The sequence below is a fragment of the Delphinapterus leucas genome, chromosome 3 (genome assembly GCF_059928025.1).
Source record: "Delphinapterus leucas isolate spDelLeu-1000000601 "Yukka" chromosome 3, BTC_Dleu_Yukka2, whole genome shotgun sequence".
Taxonomy (NCBI): domain Eukaryota; kingdom Metazoa; phylum Chordata; class Mammalia; order Artiodactyla; family Monodontidae; genus Delphinapterus; species Delphinapterus leucas.
Window position 1 is genome coordinate 147,921,383 of NC_143131.1, and position 8,112 is coordinate 147,929,494.

The window sequence follows — 8,112 nt, forward strand, 5'->3', positions numbered from 1 at the left end:
TGAAATGCCACCAGAATGACAATGGGCTTTGCCGTGGGAGGAGGGGAGAATGTGCAGTGTGGCAGGAGTGAATGAATGAATGAAAGGGAGAGAGAGAGAAAGAGAGAGAGAGAGAGAGAGAGAGAGACAGTGCGAGTGCACAAACTTTGGGCTTCAAATTAAAACATTCCAGTGTCTCAGCAGAGGTCCTGGTGTCTATACTCCAGGACCTTCTGCCAAATGCTGAGCAGGGCGCTTTTCCGCATGCCATTGCCCTCTGGTCCTCCACCAGGGTACAGAGCTCTGGGCTGGAGAGGGGGGCAGTCAGAATTTGGTGAGGAAATGGCTCCAAAGTGGGGAAAGCCCTGGGAGGCCGGCCCACCTAGTCAGCTTGCTATCTGCCCAAGCTTCCCCCACCACCTCAAGGGTCTCCCCTGATTTCAGACATTAGTACTCCACATACTATCACCGCCCCCCTCACCACCCTGCTGAAGGAATTTTAAGAAATCCTCAAAAACTGGAGGACCCTTAATTAAGAAAAAACTTTCTAGAAGACCACTGTGATGGGTGACTCACTGCGACATGGGCGTCCCTGAGCTGCAGGAGGGTGGGGCTCAGCCTCGTGGCTCTGTGTCCCCAGCCCTTGGCTTTGGGACCCACACAGATCAAAGGCCTGGCAGGTGCTTGTTGGGTGAAGGAGTAGGAACGGCTTCATTCAGAGATTTCTTGTTCCTGCCTCATCCCCCCGGGGTGTGGACTTGCAGACTGACGTGGGGATTTGCGGGGAAGCTGGAGAGAGAGGTATCAAAGCACTGGGTCCTCAGGGCCAGGCCGAGCGAGGTCTGTGACTTCATAGCCAAGAGACCTTGAACAAGTTGCTTAACATCCTCAAGCGTGTCTCCTTATCTCTGACATGGGAATCACCATGGTGACCACGCAGAGGGAGGCTGTGAATTAAACAAAGGCCCGCATGTCTGCTTGCTGTATAGTCAGTGCTCAATAAGAAGAAAAAGTTAACCAGGCCTAGACCCAGAGCCCCTCCCGAGATAGGGAGACTCTTCTCAAGAGCTTCTGCCTCATTATCCACGGATCTTGGGATTAGTCTCCTTACTGGACAGGCCTGGCATCGAAGGGACCCCGGGAAGCTGGGCTGGTTCTTGCTGTTTAACTGAGCACGTGCATTCACTCAGTCAGTCTCTCATTTGTTCATACAAATATCAGTATTTATTGAGCGCCTTCTACATGCTGCCTTGTGCTGGGGTTTGGGCTAAAAGAGTAAGCGAAAGGTGGCCTGATCCCAGTTCTTGAAGCTCATAAGCCAACAAGAAACAAACAAGCAAAGCCAAGATCAAAATCATTTGGGGTTCAGATCAGTAGGTGGTCAGGGAAAGCTTCTCTTGCGGGGCAGTATTTGAACCGAGATCTCAATAACAAGGAGCATGGGCAGTATTTGAATCGAGATCTAAGTAACAAGGAGTGGCCATACTTGGGCCGGAGGGAAGAGGGACCTGGGAAGGAAGCAATAGTTCAAAGGCTTGGAGGTGGGTACAGGACTGGTTAGGGGGCACCTGTGGCCAAGGTTGATGGAGCAGCAGGGTGGGGGTAGCAGATGGTTTCTGGGAAGCCCTGGGAGAGCTCATTTCATAGGAAGGCTGCCCGGAGGACTGGGGCTGGGCCCAGAGTCCAGAACACGTACTGAGGGTGGAGTGCTTTCACCAATGTCTCCCTGGAGGCCTGCTCTGGCCCCCTCTTTGCCCTACACCTGCTGTGACTCTGCATTAAAGGACAGATCGTTCAGAAGAGAGGTGTAGCTCCGCCATTATTATGTGTGGCCCACTTTCTCACAGTGCATGTCTCCCTGACCTTGGGGGTTGCGCCTGGGTGGAGGGGGTGAATATGCTTTCCTGTCTGCCTCCAGGCTCTCCTGCTGCTCTTAGCGTGTGGAGCACACACTGGTGCTGGCTGCCAGGGGTGCAGGTAGTCCTGCTGGAATCGGAGATACCCTTCCCCAGCTGGGCCCTGACTGGGGCAGTGGTCAAGCAAGCTCCACGGTGGGCCCATCCCAACCTGAGATCACTCCCATGACCAAGCCTTCCTTGGTCCCAGCTGTGCAAACAGAGGACCTGCAGCCACCCTGGATGTTGGATCTGGGGTCCCAACACACGTTGGCGTGACCAGCCAATTCACAAAGGGCTGCCTGCTTGGGGTCAGGCACCAAGGACCCTCTGGTGATATAGAGCCTGAGGCTCTTCCTGTCAAAAGGAGCTAAGAGACATTTAACCCAGCGCCATTCATTCATTCATTCAGTAAATGTTTGTTAAGTACCTACCATGTGCCATGTATTATATTAGTGCCATGTTATATACTATACATGGGGAACTACCTGGTGAACAAAATACAAATGATTCTGGTTTTCACAGACATCAGTATTTTTAAGGGGGTGAAGACACACAAAACAAGGAAACCTACAAATACGTAATTCTGAACGCAGTAAGTGAGAGAAAACACAAGAGCAAGACATACAGTATATGTTACAGTTTGGTCAAAACTGATCTAATGGTCCAGGTATGAAGGCTTAGGTAAGGTGCCAGCCACATATAAATACCCAGAATGCCCGTATCATCTGTGAAGTTCATTACTAATAATACTGCCAGAATGAATAAATATGAAAACCATGTTGTTGAGAAAGTCTGAAATGTGGCCAGTATTGAGATTAGCTGGCGAATCCTGATGTTAACGAAAGTGGTTAAATTTGACAGTCCCTGACTGTGTTTGTAAACTCAGAGATGGGAACAGGTGAGAGGTTTGTGGAGCATCTCCTGTGTCAGGCTCTGTGGGGGGCACTGGGGGTCCCCAGGATGTTAAATGTTAACTAGAAGTAAAGTGCTCCTGCCTGCCCGCCCCTTGGAGCACCTCACAGGGCCTGCCCGCGCCGTGCCACGTGAGGCATGGCCAGGCTGCAAATTCCCGCTTGTCTGTTTTGTTTTGCTTCAAGATTTGACCTTGTTGCCAGATTTCTGTCGAGATTAACCCGACAGAGTTCCGAATGTACTTCATTCTACGGCGGGTTAGGTTTCCACAGTCGATGAAGTCAGTTATGCCTACATCTCCGTGAAGCAGGCGCAGAAGGGGAGGTTTGCATGGCAGAAAAATCTCTTTTTACATTGGGCAGAATAGAATTCATGCTTGAGAGGCGTGCTATTTCTGTCTCTAGTCTCATTTTGTACCCATTTCTGTTTGAAGCTGTGTCCTATTCCAGTGCAAAACCCTCTTCCTCCTCCTCCCCCCCACTCATCTCCTTCCCCCTCCCTCCACTCATCTCCTCCTCCCCCCACTCATCTCCTCCCCCTCTTCCCCCTCCTCCTCCCCCTCATCTCCTCCCCCTCCTCCTCCTGCCACTCATCTCCTCCTCCTCCTCCCCCACTCATCTCCTCCTCCCCCCACTTATCTCCTCCTCCCCCCACTTATCTCCTCCTCCCCCCACTCATCTCCTCCTCCTCCTCCTCCCCCCACTCATCTCCTCCTCCCCCCACTTATCTCCTCCTCCCCCCACTCATCTCCTCCTCCTCCCCCCACTTATCTCCTCCTCCCCCCACTCATCTCCTCCTCCCTCCTCCTCCCCCCACTCATCTCCTCCCACTCCCCCTCCTCCTTTTCCTCCTCTTCTTCCTCCCTCCTCATCTTCTCTCCCCTCCTCCCCCTTATCTTTCTCCCCTTCCTCCACCTCTTCTCCCATACCCCCTTCTGCCTCTCTTCCCTCTCCTCCTTTTAAAATCAATCCACATTTATTTGGCTTTGATTTGGGGTATAGTAGCAATTAGGAGATTTAGTGTTAGAGGAAAATCAGATAACTGTGGAGCTGCTGACCTAATTTATAGGAGTTCCTCTGTTTTTCTCTGTAAAATGGGAATGGTTCAATACCACATGTATTTGCGCGTATATTTGTTTATGCCAGTCTTCTGGGTTCTGTGAGGAATAAAAAAAGGAATGAATAGGACAATATCCTCCTTCTTAATAACTTCCTCTCTCAATGGGAACCTCCTATCTGATGGGGACTTTCTGTCTCAGGACACTCGAGACAGATCACAGTATGTAGATAATTGAAAGACAGAGCGAGAGGCACAGACATGAGATGCTAGCAGAGATTGGGGTCACTGTGGGCTGGAGGAAGGCTCTGTAGACAATGTGGTGCTTAAACTGAGTCCTGAAGTTGGAAGGGTCTGGAATTGGAGGGCTAGGCACTCCTGATTCTGGTGGAAGGAACAGGTATGGTCATAGAACCAACTTGTCCGTCCCTAGACTCCCTGTTCCTACACTGCGGGGACCTGCCTTCTTGTTTTCCTACCTGTCTCCCCTGCACTGCAGTCCCCTACCCCCAAATCTTTTTGGTATCAGGCTTTCCTCTCCCCTTTCCTCTCACTGACAGTGACCAGCACTGTCAGCTGTGCCCATTGTCCGGGAGAGGTTTCCCTCGGCTCTCCCAGGAGAACCAGACGTCCTAGTACAGCGGGAGCAATGAACGTGGCAGGAAGGGCTCGGGCTCTGAGCTCACACTGACTTGAGTCTGGATCCTGCTCTGACTGTGGACCTAGGCAAGCCAGTTGACAAGTTGAGCCCCCCAATCCTCTCCTCTAACCTGAGGGTGATAATCCCCACCTCGCAAAGCTGTTTACAGGAGGAAATAAGATAATGCATGGGTCTGGTGCAGGTGAAGACTCTCCCAAAATACTAGTTCCAACTTTTCCCCAGTTCATTTCAGCTAAGCGTGATGGATGGCAAAGAGAACCAGCCAGGGCCCCAGAGCGAAAGCCCTCACACCATGGAGCTGATCACACTGGCCTTGGTTCCTGGTTCCTGGGTCAAGGAGAGGTATCTTTTGGATGAGTGACTTATCCACTGGGAGGTGCACTTTCCTCATCAGTCAAACAGAGGTATCCAGACTCCCCCCAGGGCCGTGCTCAGCGTGAAACTAGACAACGCAGGTGAAGAGTTGCACCCAGTGGCTGGAGTATAGAAAGTGCTAGCTGTGGTGACCGCGGCTGATCCAAGGCCACAGAAATGGTACCCTCCGTGGCATCGGGCAGAAGTTTTGTACCAACCTTAGAAAGATGATGAAACGAGTTGGAAATGGCATCAGGTCTTTGCACGGAGTGGCTCACCATCTCCAATAACAGTATCTGCAGGCCGGAAGCATGTTTGGAAATAGGACTCGGGAGCCCGGATGTAACTGATTTGCTCGTGTTGCCCTTTGGAGCTCATGCACACATCCTGCCCTCCTCAGAATTCACACAATCCCAAGAGCTCATCATATCTGGAGAACAGAGTAACCAAACCTGAGGCAGCTCGCATTCTAGGGCGCTTTGTTCACTGACCTTAAAAACAAACCCAGCACACTGACAACACCCCGCCAGCCTGCTTCAGGCGGGGCAGGGCCCAGGGACTGGAGGGAGAGTTCTCCTCACCTGCTGATCAGAGTGACAGCAGCAGAGATCAAAGTTCAAGGCACTGATTATCTTTCTGGTTCGGGGTGCCCAGCGGGACTGAAGGGGCTTGGATCCCAGAGAGGGTGGTTGGGTCGAACTGAAAAAGGAAGGCGGCTCAGCTGATACAAAGCCAACCCCACTGACGTTTTCTCAATGAGGGCCCTGAGTGCCCTGGGCCTTCTCTGCGACTCGCCTGGAGGGCCTGGCTCAGTTATTTTCAGACTTCTCAGGTCCATGGAGGTTTGGCAGGCATGAGGAACAGAACAGAGGGACCCAACTGGAATAAGTCCCCAGGAATAGAACTGCTTGCAGGAAAATCAAAGTAATAAATATCTGGACATATTTTCACGCTTCTAGACCGGCTTAAAATGCATCGTGTTACCGGAGCCTGCCCTTATTATGGGAAAGTGGGCCATGAAACTGATAAGAACAAGAAGGTGCTCACCCCCACTCCCTTAATGATATTTGACAGCAATAATTATTATTATGATAACAACAGAAGCAGCTCACACTGATTGAGTCCTTCCTATGTGCCAGGCAGTTTTCTAGGCACTTGACGTACATTAGTGCATTTAATCCTCACCACAGCTCTATGAGGTAGGGTGCTAATACCGATTTTACAGAGGGGGAAACAGGAGGCTCAAAGAGCAAGTGCAAGAACCAAGAGATAATATTCTTAGACTGTGTGGTCCCAGCCATCAAAGAGCCTGCAGTCCAGTGATGGGTCATTAGGTTCGAGGAGTGGATAAATGAATCGATCAGTAGCTGTAGGCAGACCATGATGCGTGACGTGAACGCAAATAAGAGATGCAGACAATTAGAAAGGAGAGGTTGTCTGAGCCCGAAGAGATTGGTAGGATTACAACAGTTGATCAAGATGGAAGGGGGAAGGGACTTCTGGTGGAGGTCACTGCTCAGGAAAAGCCCGAAGCAAGTCTGGATGAAAGGATCCTAGTGTGGCTGGACTTAGGATTCATGGAAGGCAGGGCTAGGAAAGGGACGTGGAGCTGGATTGGGAGGCCTTGAATGCCGAGTGGAAGGGACTAGGTCTTTTTTGGTCAACTGTAGGATGCAGCTGAAGTTTGGAGCACTGGAGGCCCAGGATACTGCTCTTCCTCTTGGCTTAGGGAAGGAAATAGAAAGAACAAAAGTGACCTTTGGAGTCAGGCAGTCAGCTTTATTCTTGATCTTCCTCACAAATTTGCTCTGTTGTCCTTGAGGAAGTTACCCAACTTCTCCAAGCAAAGCGGATACTTAGCTGCATTTCAGAGGTTTTTGGAGACCATTAGATATGATAATGTATGTAAAGTGTAAGGTGTATAGTAGGTGTTCCATGATGATGGTGGCCAATATTATTTATTAATAATATGAACTCTCTTGTTTATTTTCTTTTTTGTACCTGTTTCCAAAAGCAGGTCTGCAGACTCCTAGGGATTCCCCCAGACTCTTAGCAGGTTCTTGAGGTTAAAACTGTTTTCATAATAACTCTGGGACATTGTTTGCATTTTTCATCCTGTTGATATCTGGACTGGTGGTGAGTAAAACTGCTGGCATCTTAGTACAAATCAAGGAAGCAGCACCAAAGTGTACAAGAAATCATTGTGTCCTTCACTATCACACATATACCAGTTTCACTTAAGAATGTTCTAAATGAAGCAGTAAAATGATTAACTTTAGAAACCTCCTCCCTTGAGTACCTGTCTTTTTAATGATCTGTGTTTAAAAAAAAAAAAAAAAAAAGAAAACTACATAGAAAGCACTCCTGCCGCATACCAAAGCACACTGGTTGTTGAAGGTAAGGTCAAGAAAAACACGTGTAATTGAATTGTCCACTGGATTGGTCACTTTTTTAATGGCACATCATTTTTACTTGAAAGAACAGCTGACACACCAGGGTTTTCAAATCTGGGCAGATATTTTCTCAAAAATGAACAAAGTGAGCCTGTCACTTTAACGAAAGCAACAGGCAGTATTTGTCACCAGTGATAAAATTCAAGCTGTTAAGTGAAAATTAGAAGTTTGGAAAACTTTATCTGCCACTCTGAGCTTGACATCTTCTCATGAAACAGTCTCTGATGAGAACTATGGTGATACTAATGAATTTGAATTTTTTTTTTTTTTTTTTTTGCGGTACGCGGGCCTCTCACTGTTGTGGCCTCTCCCATTGCGGAGCACAGGCTCCGGACGCGCAGGCTCAGCGGCCATGGCTCACGGGCCCAGCCGCTCCGCGGCATGTGGGATCTTCCCGGACCGGGGCACGAACCCGTGTCCCCTGCATCGGCAGGTGGACTCTCAACCACTGCACTACCAGGGAAGCCCCAAGACCAAAGATTTTTGAGAGATGCTGCCTCATGGACTGGCACATAGTAGGTGTTCATTAAATAGGTGTGGAGTCCAGGCCTTTGGGGGTGATGGCAGGCCAGGCCGCCTGGTCCCCATGTCACTCTGTTTCTCTGTTCTTTGAAGGACAGGGTCTAGACTGCCTGGTCCTCCCTCCTGTGACTCTAAGCAGGGGCTGGACGTGGTGACCTTGGAGCTCCCTCAAACCAAGTTCTGCTGCCCAATTGATGCTAAGTAGGATTACCCATGAGCCCTCACATCCACATCCCAGCTCGCCTCTGCAGACTGCAGGTTCTAATTCCATTTGTTT